The sequence below is a fragment of the Coregonus lavaretus genome (genome assembly GCF_964263955.1).
Source record: "Coregonus lavaretus genome assembly, chromosome: 24".
In the NCBI taxonomy this organism is placed as follows: Eukaryota; Metazoa; Chordata; class Actinopteri; order Salmoniformes; family Salmonidae; genus Coregonus; species Coregonus lavaretus.
Window position 1 is genome coordinate 27,701,465 of NC_140011.1, and position 9,107 is coordinate 27,710,571.

The following is a 9,107-nucleotide window of genomic DNA, read 5'->3' on the forward strand; positions in this document are numbered from 1 at the left end:
CTTGGGGTGAAGTTGGGGACCAGGCGAGACCCCCCCATCCTTTCCCTGACGTCTGCCATGGTAGGTAGGCCACTGAAACACACTGGGAGACCCTTGGTACCTACTATAAATCCCCTTTCAATGAGAAGTCAATGATTTCTAATCAGTGGGAACCAGAACTAGGAGGTTTCATATTCCCTTACCTTACATCTAGAAACAACTTACACCTAGAAACTTCACAGTTAGCCTTGGATTAGACCTAGTTGCAGTTTATATTTGTGTCGTTTGGGAGTATATCTTTGAAATATAGATAACTATAGACATTTGATGATGATGAGTTTGAAGGATTTATGCTCCGCAAGAGCTATATAATAATTTTTCTTGTGATGTATTTGTATCTCTCACTGGGAACTGTAGCTTATTAAAGGAAACATGAAAATGTATTGGAAAAGTCGTTCCTGGGAGACTAACAAGCCATTCTATATATCCACAGTGATAATGGCTGAATTATTAATTGTGTGTAATGATTAATTAATAAAGGCCTCAGGTCCTGTGGCAGGTACAGGCTGCTGAGGCACACACTGGCATTCCCAGGCAATGTGCTAAATATCTCTCTCCCTCTCCCACGCGCTCTCTCTCTCTGTTCTCCCTCTTGGTTCTTTACCCCTCATGCCTTCCTTCAGTGACTGCAGAACTAAATTCAAATCATTGCACACTTACTGCAAAACACGAGAGTCATTTTAATTGCAATAATCTACTTCTCTCTTTTAATCCTCTGTCTATAATAATTCCTCTATAGGCTTCCAAGTTAACTCCAATCATTTTTCTTACATGCTGGACAGCATGAATTTGGGCGAGTGTCTTTATTAGCATTTTTATCAAATCTCTATGACTGCACACATTGTTCCGTTTCTTTTAGTCTGTCCAATAATCCCAGTGTTGTCAGAGGCTGGTGGCTTGTTGTTGGTTGTTACTTTTATCATTTTTTACTTCAGTTTATTTTAGTAAATACTTTCTTAACACTTATTTTTCTTAAAACTGCATTGTTGGTTAAGGGCTTGTAAGTAAGCATTTCACTGTACGGTCTACACCTGTTGTATTTGGCGCATGTGACAAATACAATTTGATTTGACAGGGCCAGGTGTGGCTGTGGCTGTCCTGTCGCCTTTCCCCTGCCCTGGTCTTGGCAGCTGGGGGTAGGCAGGACATGCCCAGTGGCTGTGCCAGGGGAGGCCAGGAGGGCCAGGGTCTGGGCCTCTGTTTGGGCCCTGCCAATGGAATGGGGCTGGGCAGCCCATATGGCACTTGTGGGAACGCTGGGGCTCTGGAGATTGGCACACAGAGCCACCAGTGTCCCATAGGATATTGAACAGGACAAGGCCAGACCCGCGGGCTCGCCCATTACCCGCCCAGCATTATGGATCCGTTTGGTGATGGGAGAGTAGAGATAACGTAGATAGAGGCCTGTGCATGCCTACTCCGAGGACACGCTGAAGAAGTCAATATATTCGTACAGAAGCTGCTACAAGCACAATTAAATGACAGATGTCATAATTTGGTTGCCATTTTTGTAATGCATTCACTGACCATGCTCCTCTTACTTACTATTTTGTTGGGAATCCATGTAAACCCAAACAAACAGGTTCAGTGAAACAACAACTGAGAGGATGACCTTTGGTTGGAGGTCAAGGAAAAGGTGGCCTGCCAGGATCCATGAGAGGCTAACCTAATGTACAGACTAGAGAACAGCCAGGCCCTGTGATGGGAAGGCAATGAGATGGACAGGGGGAGAGCTCTGCAGCATGGGACTAGGCTGGGCTGGGGGGAGGAAAGCCACATGGGATGGGAGGATGGAGGGAAGAGGAAGGAGGGTGGGTGTATGTGTGTGTGACGGGGCTGCAGTACAGTAAGAATGAGTGACCCGAGCTAATGCTTACCCTCTAGATTACCTTTGTGCTCCTTACTGTACCACACACGCTGTCGAAAACAGAACTAAAATGATCGCTTCAGGGTGACACCTGCAATTTGTAATACAGACCTAAAACAGAGAACTAGAAGAGGTAATTCATATGAAGTCAGCAGAAAAATACAGCTTGACGCGATCGTGCCCTGGTTTCCTCCTAATACACCATTAAAAAGTGAGGCCAGACTTTTAAACAGGTCACTCACTGAACTTCTCCTCCTCCTCCTCCTCCTCCTCCTCCACCTCCTCCTCCTCCTCCTGCACCACCCACCTCCCTGGAACTGGAACAAAAGCCACCTCCACCGCCTCTCCCACCTCCCCATCTCCCGCTTTTCCGTTTTATTGGTGACAGCTGCCGCGAAACAAACTCGGGGAGCGAGAGAAATGATGTGTCAGTGGAAGGTCCTTTAGCCCGCGCTGCTAATCTGTCACACGCCGTTTGCTTTTTACTGTTCCTCACTGCTCGCTCGCTGACTGGCCGGCAGCGTGCACGACGCCGTAATGGCGACAGATGCTGACCCGCAGAAGTGTGAATCTTGCCGATTTCTCCCTGCTGTCAACCTGTAAATTACAGCTATCGGGAGTAATTAGACCCAATAAAACCCTTCCAAGCTTCACCCCCCTAGCCTTGCCACACACACACACCCGACACACCACACCACACACACACACCGTTGGCCTGACAGGGACCTGAGAGTGAGGGATTATGGGATGGACTGCGGGCACTGACCAGTCACTCCATGACACACCATGTGTCACTCCTCTGATTTTTCTAGACATTGGTCTGGCAAAACAGGTTAGGAAGGGCAATGCCCTTGTATTCATAGTAGCCAACAGTGTTTACGATACAATCATTCCAAAATATTTGAAAGATTGTGCTTAAAACCTAGTACTGTACTTTAAGTCCTCGTTGAAATTATGAAGTTCCATGGACCTTGTAAGTAGCGTCTTAGCAGGGATCTTCAGTAGAACTCTGTCTGGTCTTCCAGTGCCTTAGTACCAGTAGTAGCAGACCTTCTGACACCAAAAGAGTTTCACCTAACCTTGCAGAGGTGAATCTGACTTGGTCTACAGTTTGGACCTCTACCAACTCTCTGGGCTTGTTGATCTGAGTAAGGCCTGTACATACAGATCAGTCTGTAGACAGCGACTGTTGTCCTTTACTTCTCCTCTCAGGGCCATCCTGTCAGACTGTAGTTCCTAGTGACAGCAGGCCCGTCAGGGCACAACCAGCCCCTGCCCTCTCCTTGCCCTGGCATCCGTGTACAAGCCGGCTGCACTACAGTTCCCACCACTACCAAGCATGCTCTTAAAAGCAGGGACTGTGCCCCTTTAAGTAATTCACCTAATAGGAAAGGTCACACAGCCAGGTCTTGTCATCCTCTCCCTGCCTCTCTGTCCTCCTTCTCCTCTTCCCCCTCCTCCCTTCGCTATCCCTCAGCGCCCACTTCCTGACCATCAGAGCCAATCGCTTTCCAGCCTCACCTCCTCCGCCACCAATGCCGAGCGACAATCTGTCACCCGGGCACGGGGGGATGCCACCCCGCCGGCCGCCTTCCGTACACTGCAGTAATGGCTTCTGGCAGCCCCAGAAAGATAAGTAACCGGCAGAAAAACGACAGAGCGAGAGGGAGGGAAAGGGAGGGATGGGTAAGGGGCAGTTAGTTGAAGACCCACTCTCACTTTCAAACTGCCCCCTCCTCCTCTGCCGTTATTCGACCCTCCTCTCCCCCTCCATCTCACCCCGCTTTGGCCCAGTCGCTTAGCGCGATACTTCAGTGAATAAATGAGTCGTTTTAATCCGACTGACAAGCTGGCATTGCCCAGCCCTGGCCTCCATCTGTACTGGCGGCCAGCACAGCAGCAGGCCCCAGGCAGCCCGGTGTGCCAATCCAACACACAGCTTATCCTGGCTGTAGCTTCAGGGACAGAAGGGTTAGAGCTCCATGTGGCAGCTACACTCTCCACCAAAGAGCTATTTATATAAGAAAGGGATTAGCCGCCGCAAGCTTTGATGGACTGGAAAATAGAAATACATTTAGAGCTGTTTACTCATTGTCTCCTGCAAAGCTTCTATTATCGTTACAGTAAAGATACTGTAAAAATCAATGATATATTTACAATAAGGAAGCAGATACATTCAAAAGGCTGTTTGTCTGATGTATTGCACAAGGTCACAAGTTCAGCGTGGTATGTAAATGTCCTAAGTCAATAATATGTCAGGGATGCATGCGACTTTGTTAAATGTGAAAATCCTTATCAGGACATAGTCTCACGCGAACTGTGGCAACACCATGGAGAGTTTGATATAATTTGTTGTTGTTGTTGACCCCGACATGATGGACTCGGCTAATCAGCTGATATATTAGAGATTATCATATATTATGATAATCATATAATGCCACAACCCCGGATTCCATCCTTCCCACCACTGAGGGGTTAATTTTGCCCTGTCATCTTTGGCACAGCTTCGGACCAAATGTACCATCGCTCTCTCCATCCTTCATCCTCCCAAAAACCGAGAGAGAAGGGGGAAACACTGGCCATAGGACGTGCTAAACCCTCTGTTCCATTTCCTCTCTCCTCACACACTGCTCTATTCCCACCATGGGACCTCTCTCTCTCTCTCTTTCCCTCTGCAATGTGTTACCTCGAGAACCGTTGGGAAGGGACCGATAGCATTTGAGTGCCCAATTAAGCGCAGGAGCTTAGTTCGCCACCCTCCCGCGGCCCGTTCAGGCACGTCACAGGTGAGAGGGGTGCCATTTCCACCCAGAGGCATCGCTGCAGACCCCCCCCCCCCACACCCACCCCCTCACACTCCTGCCCCCTCACTCCTCTCCCTGCTGACTTCCCCTTATCTGTTTTCCCCCTTCTCTCTCTTTCCTGTATAAAGCTCCCTCATAGATTCGATTGCAGCTTATCCCTTGAACAGGAGGTTATGACTGTTTGATCCATGGCCGCTGAAGCCTGTGCCAGTGATACACTGGGGTCGGGATGGATACAGATTATTAGTAGGAGAGATACTCTGACAGTGTTTTGCTGCATTTGGTAAAAGATTAAGCACTGTTGCCTTATATTAGCCTGGTAAATACATAAAGGAAATATTGTTTGTAAGCAAGGTCAACATGTACTCATTATCACTAGGATTCAATAAAAGCTTGATTTAAGAGAAAATAACAAGCCTGATTTCATTCACCAGCCCTTTGAAGTATAAAAGGAGTAGTTTATTCCCTTTACAGTGGCATCCAACCAAAGTCCTTAGAACGAAGGAACGCTATAGTGGATAATTTAGGTTAGCTAGACCGTGACAGCTGGGCAGCATTGAACGCCAACCAAATTGACATAAATCACACTTTTTTTTAAATAGATTTTGTATAAGTAGGTTAATATCTCAGAATGGTGTTTCATGTATTATTGAACACCAGGGCAGGCACAGTGTAAAGGGACGGCAAATGTTTTGAATGTGGATTGGAGGGGTGGAGGGGGACTGGGGGTGGGCAGGGTTTGGCATCTCCCTGTGGCCACAGAGGAGCATGGGCCCTGTTAAGGACTTTGTGAACGATACCCGCCTCTCGAGCCATTCCATATTAACCAGTGCTTTGTAAGTGTGCCATCATTACTATTCATCACAAATAAATACTTAAGCACAGAGAGCTTAGCATCCCGCTGTTTTACAGTTATCCATTATTTCTGTCGACCGGCTGTCTGGTCTCGTCTGGCCCCTTCCCTCTCGCGGCTTGCTGCTGCCTCTGTGACCATTCGTTCCCGCGCCCTTCAGCCCAGTGGCGTGGCGTGCTCGGACTGCGAGGGAACTGGTGGCGGCTGGTGCCCACGTGCCAAGCCTCCCTCCCTGCCCACATTCTCTGCCCTCACCTGAGGTCTAGTCCCCACAGGACAAGGGGGCCAACGGCCTGCCCTGCCTGCCCTGCTGTCTGCATGCTCACAAGACATTGCCCTTCACTATCCCTGTTTCAGTCTGCTATCTCTCTATCTACCCTTCTCAAGCTATTTCCGTTCCCCCGTTATCGTTCTATTATTTCTCCCTCCATCTCTCTCACACACTTACTACGTAATCACAGACACCGGGGAAAAATTCCACTGAACCCCGACCTCTGTCAGCAGCAGTGTTTTTTTGGAAGGTGATCCGTCTCTTTCTCCTGCCATCCGCTGGTTGGTTGGTTCCAGCGCCGCGCGGCGTGTGCCTAGTGTGTGCTGGCGTGGACTGAGCCTGGGCCAGTGTGTTCAGAGCTGATGAATTGCAGGCGAGATGTGGGGCGGCAGCCGGCGAGGAGCGGCGGCGAGCGGCCGTCATGCAGCATCAGCGTCTGCCTGTGTGATGGGGGAAATCAGAGAGACAGCGCTGACAACTTAATTTAACACAGAGCTGGGGGAAGCCAGAGTGCCACTGTGCTCTGGATAATTGATAACTCTGTCATATCGCCACCACACCACACCTGATTAGAGAGAGGGACAGGATGGACAACATTAATGCCAAACGTTGCACTTGACCAATACACTCCTACTACATTACAGATAGATTTCAGGATATTTGTGTACCTCTGTGTGTAATATGCATGCCAATTGTGTCCTATGTGCTTGCAAGTGCATGTGCAAGCACTCATAAGCACTATGTGTGTACATGAATAGGCCTATGCGTTTACAGTGGCCGTGTTCCTGTCTTTTTGTATGGATGTGTGTGCTTGCATTGGGGTTGTGAGACGTCCGCACAGTATATACAATACTAACCATTTTCGCTCTCTGGCATCTGTCTGACGCTCCAGGATCCTGTCACCTCTCACTGAGCCTTTGTGGGCCTCTGAGGAGAGCGACAGCTTCCTGGTTCTCCCTGACGTCCCAGGCTGGAGACCCTGTTGTGCAGGAACTGGTTGACTGCTAATGTCTATTAATTACACATAGACACTCTAATATCAGCATCTGGCTCCTCCTTGCTCCTTGCAGGTGATGTTGATACTGTGTGGTAACACCTTGAAGGTGCAACAACGTAATAGCATGGGTTGTGATGCTACAGGGTTAGCCCTGCTACTGTACATCTACAGTATTACCTAATCAAATGCTAATGAGTTGTAAGCATGTTTACTCAAACATGCAATTAAGTGAAATGGAATTAAATTGTATTATTCAATCTGTTCTTCTACAGTGGACCAGACCAGGTATCCGCCCTCTCTTAGGTAAAGGAAAAGGAGACCAGGTAAGAGTAACAACATGTAAACACAAAGACCTATTGGGTGCTTATACTATTGACATTGAGCTAATAATAATACCAAGAGGTCCATCCTCCCAGCCACACCCTCTCCTCATGGGCGTGACAAGACACAGCAGTGCCCCACCCTCTCCTCATGGGCGTGACAAGACACAGCAGTGCCCCACCCTCTCCTCATGGGCGTGACAAGACACAGCAGTGCCCCACCCTCTCCTCATGGGCGTGACAAGACACAGCAGTGCCCCACCCTCTCCTCATGGGCGTGACAAGACACAGCAGTGCCCCACCCTGCACTACACACCAAAATAAATGAGTAATTGACCACAAAGTGTCAGCCAGTCATAATCCCCTTTTAATTTCCTTTTGGGGCCTGAGCCAGGCCTCTCATTCGTCCCTCCAACCTGGGACTGACTGATGACAGTAGGGCCTGAGTGACAGCGGAGGGCTGTGGGGGTCTTTACTAAGATTCAAGGGAAGTAAATACAATAACCAGGCAAGGCCATCTCAGCCCTCACACAGCCACCACTCTGTTTGTCTTACACTTGAGAGGGATTTATGTCCCAACACACACATGCACGCACACATTCACACACACATGTATGCACACGCACGCATACTCTCACGAACAGACACGTTCACACAGTCGCACAAACACACACAGGAACACACGAATGTGCATGCTCACACAGACATGTATATGCATGCACACTCAAGCACAAACCCACTAATACTACTCTATATGAGGTTATTTATATCTTAATTTATAGAGCTTGGTCTCAATGTACGGGTCACAGTGCCACAGCTGTCCAATCCTCTACAATCCCACAATGCCAAGATTAATACCACCTTTTGAACAGCAATTTATTTTCTTCCCTCCGTGCCGTTATTCAATAGTAAAGGTCTCGTCATTAGAATGTATGCTTTCACAACACACTGTAGGAAAAGGGCAGGCGCTGAATGGAATTCACTCTCCATTTACGTAATGAAACAGAGAAGCCAGCAGATGCAGCCTAGAACTCTCAGTCTGGGAGAAAAAAACCCAAATAGTACACATCTTTGTAACATATTTGCCCGAGAGGTGGGTTCAGTCAGTGGAACAAAATGGAGAAGGTTAACATTATCCTAGCAGATGAAGGAATTCTTCATGACATTTACTCACAGCAGGAATGTTCTCGGCAGCACCATCATTATTACAGTGTTATACCAGTGTACTGGTGGTGTACTGCAGTCAGTGTGTATACATTTACATTTACATTTACGTCATTTAGCAGACGCTCTTATCCAGAGCGACTTACAAATTGTATAGATAGTTCTCTCACCTCAAATAATGTATCCTATCTATCTATTTATTAAGCAAAAAAATAATTTTAAAAATCCCCCCATTGAAGGTACTTATTAGTAACATAAGGGGTTAGCGTATTTTTCAAGTCCAGTCTAATTTAAGGGTAATTCCTATGTGAGTCTGGCTGTTTGATCCCATTGCCCATCTGAAGTAATTAAAGGGTTATTAGTAAACAGATATTCATTCTCACTCACTCCTGCCAACTGTTTCATGCCATCTGCCTGTGTACGTGCTTTGACATTGGAAATATTCTGTGGAACCAACGCTGGTGTTCAATGCATAGGAAATGAACAGTACAGTTATCATGATGTAAATGTAGAGGCATCCTTGTCACCTCAACATACAGTATGTGTTTCTTTGTGTAAATGTGTAAATGTGTTTGTGCAAAAGAGGGATAATAATTTTTGAAAACCTAATTGTTAATTGTGGACTCATTAACCTGTTTTATCTCTCAGCCTATGCTAACCAGCTGCATCATAGCAACAGCTTTACATTCAATCTGTATATAATGGTATTCTGTATTCTACATTTAATAGCTCTCTATCTTTCTCTCTCTCTCTCTCTCTTTCCCCACCTCCTCCCTCCTCTTCTCGCTCTAG